At 30.5% G+C, this 9,589-nt stretch overlaps 1 long non-coding RNA gene across 2 annotated transcripts; it reads right to left on the bottom strand.

Moving 5' to 3' along the window:
- Nucleotides 1–4,307: 4,307 nt before the first annotated feature.
- LOC107064844 (uncharacterized) lies at nucleotides 4,308–7,905 on the bottom strand. Of its 2 annotated transcripts, XR_016177301.1 has the most exons (3): nucleotides 6,736–7,905; nucleotides 4,633–5,205; nucleotides 4,308–4,532 (listed from the first exon to the last, which is right to left on the bottom strand). It is a non-coding gene; the product is annotated as an uncharacterized LOC107064844 (long non-coding RNA). The 2 variants fall into 2 exon arrangements; XR_016177300.1 differs by lacking the exon at nucleotides 6,736–7,905 and having other exon boundaries at nucleotides 4,633–6,310.
- Between the last annotated feature and the right edge of the window lie 1,684 nt (nucleotides 7,906–9,589).

Here is a 9,589-nt window from a genome sequence, read left to right as displayed (position 1 = left end):
ATTTTATTGATCAAGACCAAAAGAAAAAAAGGTCAAATGTTAGACAATTTCGTATCGTTCTAATTTAATTCGATGATATTCTCGGAAGACCCATTAATTGTAAGTGTCACACATTCTCGGGTGCTAATGGATTTTCTTTGAGAATGAGTGGGACAGATGAAGAGAGAGAGAGAGAGAACATTATTTTATGAGACAAATGAAGCTTTATTAATATTAGATTTATAAATGTTTTGTTCATTAATTTTAATGACTTACAAACAATGTTTGAATTGAATGAAGGGTTGAGTTGAGGGGAGGAATTAATATTTCAGTATATTTCATTAGGTAACTAAAAACCAACATATGTTTTTAAAAAAATAATATATGGTAATGAAATTTTTAATGAGTGTCTTTCCGATAAGTCCGTAGGGTCTTTCCGATAAGTCCGTAGGGTCTTTCCGATAAGTCCGTAGGGTCTTTCTGATAAATCCGTATGGTGTGTTTAATTAGGCTTCGTAGAATAGTCTCGTAAACGAGCCTCCTTAAAAAGCCTCGTAAACATGTTTCTTCTATTTAAAAACTTTTCTATTTTATTGAAAAATTAGTATAAATTTCCTAAATAACTTTAACATTAAATTAATTAATAACATTAAATGTTAAACTCATTTACGAGACGTTTAACTCGGCCAGTGGTCATGTAAAAGACGTGGGAAATAAAAAAAAAAAAAAGTATTGGTTTTAACGCATCGACAGGTAGATAAGGGACCACGTTGGAAAGGTCACGCGCCCAAACCATAATGAAAGTCAAACCTCGAGATGATGTTCGCTACATTACCATACCGTTACCACCGGTCCTCGCCGCGTGGGTTTTAAAGACGAGAAAGGTAATGTCGAACGTGAGAAAAATTCACGATTACTTTATCACCGAACTTTTACCTTGACTTTAAGTATTGACTTAACACGATCTACCACCTGCGTGATCTTTTCTTTTTCATGTGATTATTTTTTTTTTTTTAATTTTTAATACACACCCGATTATTCGTATTTACACAAAGAACAACTTCATAAATGATATTGTCAGAAAGAAAGTTAAAAAGTAGACAAGAAAAAAAAGAAAAAAAACGAAGAAGAAAAAAGAATTTATTTAAAATGGATCGTCTCTTGTACGTGGAACGCGAAAAATTGTATAAACCGAGTCGAATTTCTCTAACACATCCGGTGAATCACGGTGAATCGATGAGAGAGCGTTATATTTATTTCTAGGCGAGCCGTGAAAAAAAGTCGTCCCGTCCATTCACGGATACGGCAAGGGAGCACACAACACGCGCCGTTTGCTTGCATCCTGTTGTAGTCGTTCTCGTCGGATTCCGATATATCGAACGCGTGATATCAACATAGCGAATAGAAGAATTGAGGAAAGTATCGGATACGGGAATTGTTCGAATTATCGTCCAAATTTATTTCCATAAAAGAAGAACAAAAGACAAGAAAAAAAGGAAAAAGTATAAATACGAACTCACGAATAAAATCTGATAAAACTTGATTAAAAGAAACAACATAAGATTTATTTCATTTTAAATATGAATTTATTTAAACATCGTTATGTTTAAACCAAACTATTGATCACTTTATATTATATCACTTTCATTATCTTCGAAGATTATTTGTCCCAAGTGAGATTTAGTATCTGGAACGTGTTGTTGTGTTAGATATCGTCTACGGGAAGTGCAGTCCTCATTGCACCACTGTGGAAACTAGAAACTCTAGATAAAAACTAACCCAATATCGATGTCCTCGTACCCCACCTGTTAACGAGTTAATACCTGGAACCCACACCTACGGTTAGATGCTTCCTTCCTCTTTCTAACAGCTCCTAATCATAAAGATTGAAATCTCTCTCTTATTTATTGCCAAAATTGAACACTGTTTCATTCTAACAGAAAACTTCAATTATTATTAACATAACATTTTCAATTGACAATTAAAATGATACATTTTTTCTAAATTATCTTTCAATTATAATTCTTTCAAGTAACAAATAGGAATTAGGATTATGATAAACATGAAAGAATATTTATAATAATAGTAAGATTGGAGGGTGAGTTAACAATCGAGTAGCTCCTCAGTGTTCAACCATGCTTCCTCCCCCTTCACCCATGCCTCCCTACTTTGAACGATTCTCTCGTGTGGAGAACGACAGGTTGCTTAGACCGGTACAAAAGAAACGATCGTAGGAAGGTCGAGACTCGGCTCGTAGAGCTCGTCCGAATGGTACGTGAGTTCCAGAAACACACTGACGACTTACCGATTCCTCGTACCGATATCGGAACGGCATAGCAAGCAACAGCAAAAGCAACAACAACAGTAACCAGCAGCTTGCTTGAAATCTTTACTCGACTTTGCGGTTATCCCTTGTCCGGCTGCATGCCGAACACTTCCTGTCCATCGTCAATGATTTTCTTTACTAGCCGCGTTATTTTTAATATATCGTTGAATAATATTCAATCATAATCTATGCAAAATGAAAATGGGTTCATCGAAATTATCAAAAGAAATGATAATATTTTACAAAGTGATCTGATATGGTATAATATAATCGATAAATGTGAAAATTTTTGTTCATTTTTTTTTTTTTTTACTATTTTTATATTTAAATTTACACAAAGTAAAAAGGGGATTTTCTACCTTCATGGACAACAACAAGGAAGTTGTTAAACCTTATTAACGTTTGGGTCTCTTCTGTGTTGCACTGGAGGTAGAGATGTATCAAGTAACCTAGTTGCATGTAATCTAGTTAGTAGTACCTGGTGCACTATTACTACTACTACTACTATTACTACTACTAACCCAAGATAAAATTCACTTGGAACATTTTTATTCGCTTTTCATTTATTTTTTTTTTTATATATTTTTCCTAGTCGTGTCCGAGCGTCTATCCATCATATTGGATATTAAGTTAGTCGAGATCGTACGAAAGGGGTTCGTATAGTTAACCTAATAATTATTCAATTTTTGTTAAACCATGTTTCTTTTCTCAAAGTTATTATATAGTAATGAATTTTTACATTGTATTTCGTAAAATGAAGATCTTTAATTTTTTTTTTTTTTTTTAGAAATAATCATATTATAAAAATATTATTATCTTATCGAATTGAAAAATAAAAAGAGAAAAGAATAAAAAAAGAAAAAAAAGAGATCATCCCAGTTGAGTCGAAAGTTGACTTATATTTTATGTAGTTGGTAACAATCTATTATCTATTTAGAAACTGGCTCACGATCGAAACGAACGACCATTTGAAAAATGAATCTCCCTGTCACGATCTAACACAACATAGAGTATAGTAGAAAACGTTAGATGATCTATAACGAAAGAATGCAAAGAGGATTGAAATGAAATTTCTTTGACCAACCATAATAGGATGATCGATCATTAATTAAAACTCGTCATTTGTAACTTGTCTATATTTCTATGAAACTAACATATATAAGTATCGTTGACTATTTAAATATACAAAACTAATTGTTAATGTTTCATAATTAAACTTGTGTGAATTAAGAAAAAAAAAAAGAAAAGAAAAGAAAAAGGGGTTAATCGATATTCAAAAAGAAATGCTTTTTAAAAGACAGATCGATACGGAATCGACTTATCAAACGTGACATCAACGGTTGTACCGTTTCTTGGAATAAGAGTATGGAATAATGTATTATGTTTTTTGCTAGCAATCGTTGATCGGTACGTTCGGTATTTCGTGAAATTTGTCGTCGAAGATCGAAGATCGTGACGCGTGGAATGTACAACTACTGCGTAAAGCTAATCCAATGCACCACGTAAGCACGTGGCTGCATGTTGGTTACGAGAAAACGTGATGGCACGTTATACACGACCCATTTTAAATTATTTTTCATATATCATTTTAACATCAAACATCGACCTCCTGCTGAACGAACGGAAAGAAAACAAAAAAAAAGAAAATCTTTAGAAAATAAAACACTTCCGTTTTATATTGAAAAATATGTTCATGTTTTTCTTTTTTTTTAAATTCTAAACATTTACGCGTTACACGAGACTAGAACGAATTGTGTTTGACGTTTTCCTTAAATTTGTAAAATCGGAACGCGTAGTAAGCGTCGCTTTCTTCAAAGGGAAAATTTTACTGTATATAACGAAAGATCAAACGTTGAACAATTTCACCAAGGAAGGGAGGAAAGGGGGAAGGTCTTAATAGTAAAAATAAAAGGAAACCTGATTAATTTCATTCATATTTTGTATGCTTCGATTATAAGCGTTAGAATCGTGGCAAACTATTTGATTTCTATTCTTTTCATATATATATATATATATTTCTTTTTTTATTTTTACATTTTATTTTTAACACTCTATAAAATCGGACATTTACATAGGTACAAGCCAAACATTTACACTTCCGATAGAAACTCTCGGAATTACGTAAGCGATTTCTTGACTTTTTTACGTTGGTTTCGATCTTTCCTCAAGTGTGTTTCCACTTCGTGTAGCATCTGAATACGTTCGACAAAGCATCGTGAGGTTGCCACTGCGACAAGAATATTAATGCAGTTTCACGAAGTAAGTATTATACATGTATCGTAGAGTAAGTGGGTTCGTAGTGCTCTGTGTTGAAGAGAGTTACGTACCGAATTCGATGACGATGAAAGTGTCGTGTCACCTGCGATTCCGGGTGCGGTGACCCCATCGATTTTACATACAATCATACTTGATCATCCGTGATTGCCTTTATAGTTAATAGTTAACTACTGTTAATGTTAAATTTATCTTCTAATTGAAATAAAAGATTGTAATATAAATTAATTGTTTCAAACAATAATTGATTGATTAAATATTCATAAAAGTTCATAAGAAGTGTTTGATTAATTTATAGATAATATTTGGCGAACTTTCAACATGGCTATTTTATGTAACGAGAATGACCTCGCAGAGAATTAGAGCGACGTTACGAAACCCGTCGAACGAGAATCAAAACATTGGGACGGCCATTAACTTCAGAAAGGGTATACGAAGCTGATAGGGTCGGGTCCGCCTCGAAATAATTGCTTCGGGATATCGACACTGAGCGGCATACTAATTTCGTTGCGCCTACATGCATGCGCACTTACCTGTAAAATCGACGGTTTATCGATCAACCGAACGAACCAACGAGCGAACGAACGAATCAACGACGATATCGAAGAACGGGAGGTGGGTGGATCCTACAACACCAATCGCATCACAATTTCAACCGATGATTAAATATTTCTTATAGATTATCGTACGATTATATCTAATACCGATGGATAAATCGTTTTAATAATGATTTCATAGTTTGCAATAGTAAAAAGATTCAGAAGAATTATTAAACGATAATTGTGTTGAACAAGTTGAATAATTTGATGGAAAGATTGTTGTTAACTTATCTCGTAAGATCTTTGATAAGTTTGAATATGAATTTAGAGATATATATGTAAAGTACAATGATAGATACTATTCGTGAGTTAAGAGTTAATTTGATTGTGTTCTCGTTGAAAAATTATACAATCCACCCACGATCGTAATCTCGATGGAAATCTGTCGATTTCCCATAAACAAGGGGAAGGGAAGAGGAGATATACACGGGAGGCGGCTTTTGGTCTCTCATTATACCAGTATCAACCTCCGACAACCGATCGATCTCATATCGGGACTCATCTATGTAGAGCACACAGATTGCTTCAATGTTTTACTGTGTTGCAAAAACCGTTTTATATTATCGTCTTCGCGAAATATTCGCGACACTCGATAAAAATACTTTCGTGGTTCACACACACACACACACACACATACACACATGTGTTGCAAACACCAGAGAGCAAAAATATGTTACTTTCTTCGTTGATGGAGTGTAAGACATCAATGTAAAACATCGTACAACTGTTGCTATAATGATTTTTAAGGAAGATATCGTGTACGGTAAATCGAGTCGATTAAGTTACAAAGAATTTTAAAGAAGACGTTGACCTTATCCAATTTTCTTTTATTTAAATAATTCTCAGGTGATTTACCTGTACGAGCGATTTCACGTTTATCATTTTTTTCAAAGATAAAATCTGACTTTATTTCTTCTTCTTACATCTTTTTGAAATAATTTTAATATCGCTTAATTTATTCATAGATTTAAGGTAGTTATAAATATTATTTTTTAAATAAAATTGATCTATTTCAATTGTAAACGAATATTAGAATTCATATTTGAATTTATGGCGTCATCTATCGATATTCAAATAGAAATCTATTATATCGACTATCGGTATATTATCAAAGGATACGAAGAAATCATTCGTCGATAAGTTATCAACTAATTACTGACATGATTACTGTTGGTAATTTTATTTTTATCTCTTTTTTTTATTTTTTATTTTTGTTTTAATAATCTTAATGAATAAATACGTTTATTATCAGCAAAAACAATGAGTAAAACGTTTTAAAGATTAAAACATATGTTACTCGTATATTGATTATATTTCGCACGTGCCGCATGATTCTATTATCAGAACATTTTGTTTCGTTATCAAAGATTTAAAGCATTTTATCGATAAATTAAAAAAAAAAAAAAAAAAATTTCAATTGTCTTACAATTAGAGAGATAGATACAGGGGGGAAAAAACGAACACACTCGTTAGAGAGTCAAATCTTTTGGTATTTTATCAAAGTTTCGATAAGAAAAAAAGATCTTAAATGTGTAAATATACAGTTGTCTTGCTTACGTCATGACTCATGATGAATAAGCGAAGTATCAGAATAATCGCACATTGCCCAATTTATATTTAACGAAACGTATCGAAATCAGAGCTTCGTAAATCTTTTTTTTTTATTTATTTCATGATAGAAAAATAATTTCTTACATTATCATTTTCAATTACATTTTTTACAGTATCACAAGTAAAATAATAATGGTTCTTGCAATTTGAAAATAAGTAACTACTAAATTTGCAAAACACACGATTAACAAATACGAGTATCTTATTTTAGTATACTACGACGTTTATTATTCAGTTTCTCAGAGAAAAACAAATATATATATATATGCACAGATATAAATCCATTGTCAGCAGCGGAAAGATTTTGTTATAATTAAATTGTAAAAAGTATAATAATAAATCGATGAACGCAACAATTTCTCGAAATAATTTACAATGATTTATTTATTGTCATAAACTTTTCTATTATGTTTTAGAAACACATTAAAGACTTGTCAACGTTGTTGTCAATGATATCAAAGTCCATGCAATTAGAAAAATGAAATAAGATCAAACGTTCTTAACGATAATCTTAACAATTATATACGAAAGATAAATAAATGCATTCTACGATAAAAAAAAAATAAAATAAAGATACAATTAAAAAAAAAAAAAAAAGGAAATAATTTTCTTAAAAGAAAAGAAAAGAAAAGGAAAAATAATGTAATTAAGATTGGATAAAAAATTTTCATAATTATTTAATTCCACGATTGAAATGTTTAAATATGGTGTGTTAATTGAGGTGAGAAAAGGTAGGAGGATAGTTTGATACGTTTGAAAGTGAACGCGTTTGAACGAAATCGTGACCGATAGGAGGAGGACGGTCACAAATAGGACACGGTCCTAGTTGCCCACTTTTACTGTCCTCAATTTCACTCTCCTACATTGGTGGTCGGTCGCGACCGACTTGCCAGTTTCGTTTCGTTTCGTTTCGTTTCGTTTTCACTTTCGCTGGCCGACGATCGTCCTGACCCGACCTAACAGAGATTTCTATTAACCCGATATACGATCACTGAACGGTTCTCTCACCGAGGAAGCTGTGTATCCTAGGTCAGGATCGCGTTCACTTTCGCCCGTTGGCCTCACTACCTTGCCCACTTTCGATTTCTATCACTAACGCGTTTTCTAATTTCTAAATATATATATAGATATAGTTATATATCGTTTAAGGAGACTAACATCTATCTTTTTGTAGTATTACAAATGTATTATTTTTATTATATTTATTATCTTATCAAATTTGTTCATCTATTTTTTAGAATGCTTAGGATTCTAAGATGTTTAAATTTAATTAATTGCATGTAATTATTTATACTACCTAATTAATTATATTTAGTTAATTATATGTATTACAAAAATTGGTAATAGCACAAAATAAATAGCACAAATATAGTACACACAAAATTCTATATAAATATGTAGACATTGTTTCTTCTTCTTTTTCTTTTGTTTTTAGAATTTCTAGGATTGTGTAGGATATTTAAATTACATTAATTATATATATTATATATTGATATTAGTATATCAATAATAATAATAATAATATCTATCTTTTCGTACTATTACAAATTTATGAAGAAATTGTTTCTTTTTTTTTTAAATATTTAAATTTAATTAACTATAATCTATTAAAAATTAAAAAAAAAAGAAAGAATCAATATATTTTGCAACGTTTCCAGATAGAATTTAATATATCAATCGACCAATAAAAAATTATTATTAATGTTAACGTTCCAGGATTCGATCGAATTTTAAATAATATGTATGTGAATTAATTAAACAAACAAAAAATATAATATTCGTTGTCTATTGGAAAAATAATCAATAGAATCCTATAATATGTATTATTTATTCCAAAACAATAAGAGAGAGAGAGAGAGAGAAGGGATGGTTGTATGAGATGTAAATGGATATGGAAATTGAATATTTCATAAATTTTATTTTGAAAATGTTCAAAATGGTATACGTAAAATTGTTTTTTATTCATTGTCAATTTATTCGTTGTTCATTCAGACAGATCAATAAAAATTATGTATTTTTCAGTACTTTTAAGCTATTTGTATTTAAAATTCTTTTATGAAAATTAAATTTGACAAATTAAAACATTCTAAACAACACTTTACTCTTTATTCATTGATTTTTCTAATTCTTCAATGAAATTGGTCAACTAATAACAACTGACTTTTTCTTTTTCTTTTGTATCTTCAATCAAAATTTCATTTTAAAAATTTAGAATGATCAAATATTGTAATAGATCGATCGAGTATAACGTACGTGTCATTTATTGGATGATTACTTGATCACGTTTTTGGATAATTTAATACCTATAGATCATTTGGAATATCGATTATTTGAGATTTTTCTGTATTATCATCACGTTTAATAAATCATGTTATTTCTACGATTAAACACGATTGATTTTATTAATACGATATTATACACTATTGATCATTACGAATTATCAATTATCTTAGTCTTCGAAACGTGAGATTATTATAACGAATCTGTACGCTCATTTTCATAACTTCTAAAATAATAAAGAGAGAGAGAGAGAGAGAGAGAGATAACGATTTAATAGATTTATCTTATTAGATGAATATGCAATTTTTCATAGAAAGTAAATACGTTCTTTTTTTAGATTTCATAGTGTTTGGCACGAAAGATTTGGAAAGATAATGAATTAATTCACTAAACAATGATTTTTAAATGAGGAATTAATGAAAACAACAATGAACACATTTTAATTTTACTTTGATGATAAAAATAATCAACTAATGAATAATATGTCCCTTCAAATTTTTGGTCACAAACGAATTCCTTT

The sequence above is a fragment of the Polistes dominula genome, unplaced genomic scaffold (assembly GCF_049000335.1).
Source record: "Polistes dominula isolate Pdom_NZ unplaced genomic scaffold, Pdom_raw_medaka contig_16, whole genome shotgun sequence".
In the NCBI taxonomy this organism is placed as follows: Eukaryota; Metazoa; Arthropoda; class Insecta; order Hymenoptera; family Vespidae; genus Polistes; species Polistes dominula.
This window is presented reverse-complemented; position numbering and strand designations above follow the sequence as displayed.